This window comes from Atheta coriaria, unplaced genomic scaffold, assembly GCF_025399875.1.
Source record: "Atheta coriaria isolate IRGN ID8LTWV9N9 unplaced genomic scaffold, Caltech_Dcor_3.1 hic_scaffold_7_pilon, whole genome shotgun sequence".
Classification (NCBI taxonomy): domain Eukaryota; kingdom Metazoa; phylum Arthropoda; class Insecta; order Coleoptera; family Staphylinidae; genus Dalotia; species Dalotia coriaria.
This window is the reverse complement of record NW_027045449.1, coordinates 6270248-6277158: the sequence shown is the minus strand read 5'-3', so window position 1 is coordinate 6277158 and position 6911 is coordinate 6270248.

Here is a 6911-nt window from a genome sequence, read left to right as displayed (position 1 = left end):
GTTGTGTCCGACACCGGTTAACCAGTTAAATGGTTAATCGGTGCAAAATAGTAGCTACTACTAATATGTTATAACTTTTATTTTACCACATTTTTAACTTGCTTGTTAATTTGTTAGTCATTTATAAATTATATCAAGTAAATTTATTATATACTCGGTAATGATCTTCCGGCATGTACCAAAGTGAGTCGCGCATTGAAACAGACAACTTCATTTCACGACAGTCACGTACAACTGCTGAAAACATCACCAGACGCATTGCCGACGTGATTACAAATACTTTTCACCCAGTTTAGGTGAAAGCGAAATCGCTATTCATCAGCCTATAGACGTCGCTTTCGGGACTCAGGTCTGGTCATCACCAAATTTCGTCAGCATCAAATCCCCATTTTTCAAAATTCTGGGGAAAGAGCTCGAAAATAAGCAGTCAACATCTTCTGACGTTTCCAGAGCAACTTTGGGCAAAGCAGCTTGTCGTCGCTTTTTCATCAGTGCTCAAGCATCTTCTTTTCCATACTGGCAGTTTTTCAAATTCTGCATTCAAAAAAAGTAAAGAGAATTTAGTTCTGATCCGCTGAAAATGCTTTTCGAGTGTCACTACCAAGAATTTTCGTTCGATACCATGAACACGGTTTTCAAAATGGCATTCTTTAGTAATACTTTATCAGCGTAATTTCGCTGGGTGGCTCCGGAAATTCTTTAAATATAAGAAGTTATTTTAAGGCCACCGATAAAAAATATTACTGATTTGGAGAAATCTCGACGTGCAGTTATTATCGTGAATGTCATTGTGGTATCCACGGAATTTTCACATAAACCTTAAGTTTGCTACCAGTTTTCGCGTTTTACTGCCGACGCAAAAATACTTTCGACGTTAATATGCTCGTCATGGGTTTCGTTTTGCTTTAATTTTAGATTTTCTTCTATGTTGATTTTGTAAATTTAGCTGTTTTGAACGCAAACATACCAGTAAAAGAAGTTGCCGTTATACGAAGGCAATAAAGTTTGCTGGGTCAAACAGTGTTAAATGGTAAAACTGCTGTGTGTGCGGTATTATGCAAATATGCTGCGCCTGGTACGTACTGTACCTGGCCTGTTTGATTTTTGCAGAAATGTCTTGGCATTCGTTAATGTAGCCGATGCATCTTTAATGCTCATTAAAGGTAGTAAAGCCGTTGTTTACAAAATTAAAAGTTCGTATACTTAAATAATCGCTCAAAAGTTAGTACTGACGGTTAAAACAGTACCCGGAATATATTGGCTATTATATTGTTTACAGTTTCGCGTTCGTTCTTGCGCCGGTCGGGTAGGCAGTCACGTTGCTGAATACTTTGTGCCAGATTTGTTCGCATGTTAAAATGTATTTATTTCTCGATGATCATTGGCGTTCAAAATGCTGATCAATGCGAAGATACGGCGCATTGCTTCAGTTTTCGGCAACTATCATTTCTTTATTATATTTCTGACAGTTCTTTCATGTTTCAACCAACACATGTTAATTTTGGTGTTCTTCTGATACTTCATGTATTAATTTACCGTTCTTCGGTATTAATGACGGACGTCATAATTTCATTACTGGGTTATTTTTGACCGGTTCATTTTTCCGAGCTCTCTATTAAGTTTATTGTCAATAAGTTATTTCTTTTAAATTCGCTTTCTGTAAATGCTTGCCACTTGCGTCAATCTCGTATTCGTATATAAGGCATAGTTGAAGCCGTTTTGCATTACTATAATAAAACAAGTATGTCGCTTGCTGATTTTTGCTACCGTACGTTGAATTTTCGTCTAAAAATTTGTATCGTTGCTGTTAATGCTCGGTTCAGGCGCGTGTCATCGCTTGCATTTTCTGAATTCACCACTTTCGTGCCAGGTGCTGTTTCAATTATGCTTGACAGTTATATTTGCATTGCAGTACTTCAAAATTTGTGGCAAATCGTTTTCTGCTTGAGTCTTCGCTTAGCGGCATTCGCATTGGCAGCTTGCCGCTGCCTACCCAGTATTAAGAGTTCGGCTTCCGAAGTTTCGATGACAATTGAGTTCAACAGTTAAGCTGCTGGCCCCAAAGCAATGCGTTTGAATTTGTACGACAGCCTCTAAACCATTTGTTAATAAATCGTTTCTATTGCTTGATCATCTTTACCGTGAAATCGGTTTCGTTTACGCAACAATATTTTCACACAGCGCCGTTTTGCCGATTACTCGTTTATTGCGTAGGTTCGATTTTGTCATTTCGGTGTTACCGCCGGTTGTGAAAGGTGAAGGTTGCTGTTGTGTGTATGGACACGCAGTTTTATTGGTGGACAAATCGTTATTACACGTAATTTACCAGATGCTCTTTTGTGACTCGTAGATTCGCGCACTTTCGCCACGAATTGACGAGAGTCAGCGGCAAATTTCGACTTCTGCACTTAGTAATCGAATAAATGCCAAAAAGTGTCTTACTGTGAAAACCAAGTACGAGTTCTTTCCAGCCAGAGTCGATGGTGATTGGTAAGCATATTGGTGTCAGCGTTAAGAGCGCGAACATTATAGATAATCTCTATTGTTAATGATGGGTGACAGACCAGAACTGCTTCAGCCCAAGGCGTGATTTAGAAAATACGAACGATGCGTAAACAATAACAGTAACTGGCCAAATGGGAAAATAATTAGATTCTGTTACTGGGAGTATAACACTTCTCCCTTTAAGAAGGGCATGCACTTTATTTGGGAGGAGTAAAGCGTTATTCGCCGCTTGAGTCGCGAAGATGATGCTTTCATCTCTAAAAGATAGCTGGTGTTTCCGCGCTGCGTTTCGGAAGTAGCCCGATTTGCTATTGTTGGTGTCGTTGAAGTTTTTGTGATACCAGATGAATGGCTCGGCAGTGGCATGCCGTGAACATGACAATTATTTTCGAAGATTTGATTTTTGGTTTAATAGTACCTAAAGCTTTTTGAAAGCTTCCTGAGTTTATCAAGTGCTCGAAAGCTTTCCACCGGTGCAGTATTCAAAAGTTCTACAGGATGGCAGCCCAGAGCCGCCCGTTCTAGCCGTTTCTCAAAATAAACGTTGAGAATGCCGGTGGCGACTGGCGATGGCCTGGTGTGCCTGATATTCGATCTCAGTACTGGATTTTTCTGTTCGCATTTATTACCCGCGAATAGCCTAGAGAATAGAGCCAGTTGTTGCGTCAAAGCCGGGTGACTCGCCTCGGTGAAAGTTGGCATTTTCGCGAAAGCTGTTATTTTCTCGACTGTTTTGTTAAAGCTGTAAGCTCGTTTGTTAGATGGTTTCCGCAAGATTCTGGACCTCTGTGCCGATATCGCATAACCGGTCAGTTTCGTAAAGTGAATTGCTAATACCGTTATTGGGGTATTTTGGGATGGGATGGCGAAGAGGTGAATCATCATTGCGAATATGGGAATGTGAATTGCAAAGGCGATAATTCGTGCGAAGTTCTGACGCAGGCTAATATTGGCAGTTGTACACAGCCAGTCGCGGTTAAGGCGAGCGAAAATCTTCTCGATATCAGTTGTACAGACAATGATAGTTATTTGTTTTCCTGAAATGACGCATAGAAGTCGATGGCGTTAGCGGGTTGGCGACAGAGCCAGTGAGTCGATTGCTCAAAGTTGAATGTCGTCAGAAATTTCGCGAAGCGTTTTGATAACGGCGAATGATATGCGGATGGTCTCATTGTTGTACGAGCAGTATATTTATTTTATTTTGGTCGCTGAAATAGAATGTTGGTTCGGCCAAGAATTAGCTCGGGATAAATTTTGTTGCTGTTATGGTAGCACGAGCAAAGATAATTATTTTCGTTCGTTGGGCCAAAGGAGTGCGAAGGTTAAAGAGTCTACTGTTCGAGCAATGCTCGACATTGAGTTTAATTGCAGTTTGGTAAGAGCTTGTTATTGCTGCAGTTTCTTTTGCTTTTACTTCAACATTCCGTCAGATTTTATGGTTACTGCGAGTTGAGTTGACAGTCTTTTGAATTTCGATTTGTTATAGATTGTTGATGGTTTTCCGAAGAATTCGCGCAATGCCTTTTCTCATTTCGATATTGGCGAGGCCGGGACTTTACAAAAAGCCGCTGGCATTCTGGATGGAAGGTGTTGAGTGTTATTCCTTGCTGGAAGAATTTAGCTGATGTTGCAAGTTGTCGAAATGAGCTTATAACGATAGTGTTTGAAGATTTCGTCGTTTGAATGTAAGAGTTCCAGATTATTGATCGGTCGATTTTTCATTTTAGAAGTCGTGTTTGTAGACGCGATGATTTAGTGCATTGAAAGTCAGGTGGACTGGCAAAACGTCCAAACATTTTATAACAGAATCACACAACTCCAAACAATTGCACTAAATAAAATCGCGTCTACAAATACGGCTACTCAAAACGGAAAAATCGAATTGATCAATGAAATCGCTCTCTCTAGACTCATCTTACATTCAAACGACGAAATCTCAAACGCACTACGTCGTTCTAAACCGACCGATTTAAACACAGCTTTATCCGAAGCTATCGATGAAGAGAAATTCTTATTAGCAAGGAGAATGAAAACCTCAACCTTCCCATCAAAGAAATTCTGTAACTTTTGTAAAAGTCCCGGTCATTTAATATCAGAATGTAGGAAAAGACAATTCGCGGACTCTAATACTCGGAAAGTAAATCAAGCAGTCAACAATTCCTATAAGACGAATCAACCGTCAAGTCTAAGATGACCCGTCAACTCTATCCGCAAACTCCGAAAAGATAATTATTGTAAAACCAGGTCATCTGATTGAGAATGTTGAAATTAAAGCAAGAAATTCTGGCAATAATCAACAAGCTCATTTTACGCAACCATGAATTCTAATCAGTCCGAGGATTGTCACGCTAATTCCGGACAATTAGATCTTTTAACCTTCGACACTTCTAGCAGACAACAGCACCAAATTAATTTAGCAGACAGAAATAATTTATCTTTTATCGTGCTACCATACTTAACCGCTAATAATGAAATTATCCAATTTAAATTCTTGGTAGACACAGGTGCCAACGTCTCTATTATTTCAAGCGATAAAATCCGTCAAACGTCTCTAAAGCCAAACAACGAAGAAATCATTTTAATAAATGGGATATCTCCGCACGCAGCAATCATTCATGATTATCAAAACCTTCTCGCGGAATTTCTGTTGACATTAACAGACGAAATCGGAAAACTCACTGAAGCTCTAATCATGGCCAAATCTAACGCTATACATCCGAACCTTCTATCACCGTCAGAATTTCAGGAAGAATTAAATAAAATATCATTGTCACAATACACGAAACTCCCTGTACAAACGGATGATATCGGAAGTTACTATCGTATATGCGATTTGAACGTGGCAACAACCACGGAAGTATTAGTATTCGCGATCAAGGTTCCTTTGGTAAGCAAGACAGATTATCGCCTTTATAAAATGATTCCTATTCCATATTCCTTTAATGATGATTCCTCTTCATACATCCACATCCAAAATACCTACCTAATGACAAGTATTGCTAACGATAGATTCACTTTGAGAGAGAATTTAGATGATTGTACGAATATCAACAAGAGGTCCAGAATCTGCGGAGATCTCACCATCTATGTAAACCGCGAAGATGCACCCTGCGAAGCGCAACTACGAAACCAAGTCAACAGCAGAAGTCCTAGCAACTGCGAGGTGCGGAAAACTCGCAGGAATTTTGAGGTCACTCACCGACTGAGCGCAACCCAATGGCTCTATGTATTCTCTAAGGCTGTTCGCGCAGTTGTCATCTGCGAAGCCCAGGAACCAGAAGAAATCCAATTGCAAGGATCCGGACTAATCGAAATTAAACCACGTTGTAGGTGTCACACCCCCAGAACCATCATGGTCGCCGCCACCGGCGAAATGTCTCAAATTCGTTTCCGATTCTCAACGTTTAATTTTGAGAAACCCAACATATCTATTTCGGACGAGACCGCAGAAATACCAAAAGGACATATCCATGTAGAACTTACAGATCTGCACCAGTTGGAGGAAGCTCGGGAGCACTTGATAGAAGCTCAGGAAACTCTTAAAGAAACTAGGTACACTGTTAAAACCCAAAATCAAATCTTCAGCGTAATGGGTGTCATGTTCACGGCAACGCTACTCGCCGCCGCCATGTGGGCAGGCCGATTCATCTGGTTACATCACAAAAACCAAGCGACGCAACAAGTCACCTCGCCTCCTGTAGAGATAGCTCTCGAAGTTGTAAAATCGGATACTTCCGAGAACCTTGTACCCCCGGAGCCCGCAGACCCGCAGAAGCACAAGAATATCTTTAGGACAAATATGTAATTAAGAAGCATCATCTTCACGGTAAATCACTGACAGGAGATGTAAAACAACTACTCCTCCCAAATAAAAGGGCCATGCCCATTCTTAAAGGGGGAGGGGTGTTATGCTCCCAATTCTTAGAATCTAGTTATTTTCCCATTTAATTTTAGTTACTGTTATTGTTTACGCATCGTTCATTATTTTCTAAATCACGCCTTGGACTTTAGGCAGTTCTAGTGCAATCACACATTTCCATCATTAGTAATAAGTTATCTATAATGTTCACGCTCTTAATGACACCATGTAAACACCCAATCACGCATCGACGTCACAACGGAAGAAAGTCCAGTAGGACTTCCTAGTACTTAAGACACTTTTTGGCATTTGTTCAGTTACTAAGTTACAGAAGTCAAGAGAGTTGCCACTGTCGCTGTCCGATTCATTATTGTTAAGTACGCGAATCTACAAGTCCTAAGAGCATCTAATTAAATTCGATATAATAAACGGTTGTCTCCACCAATAAAACTACGTCTTCAATACTACAACAGCAACCTTCACCTTCTAACCAGCGAGTTGCAACACAAGTGACAAAATCAATTCCTACACTAATAAACGAAATATC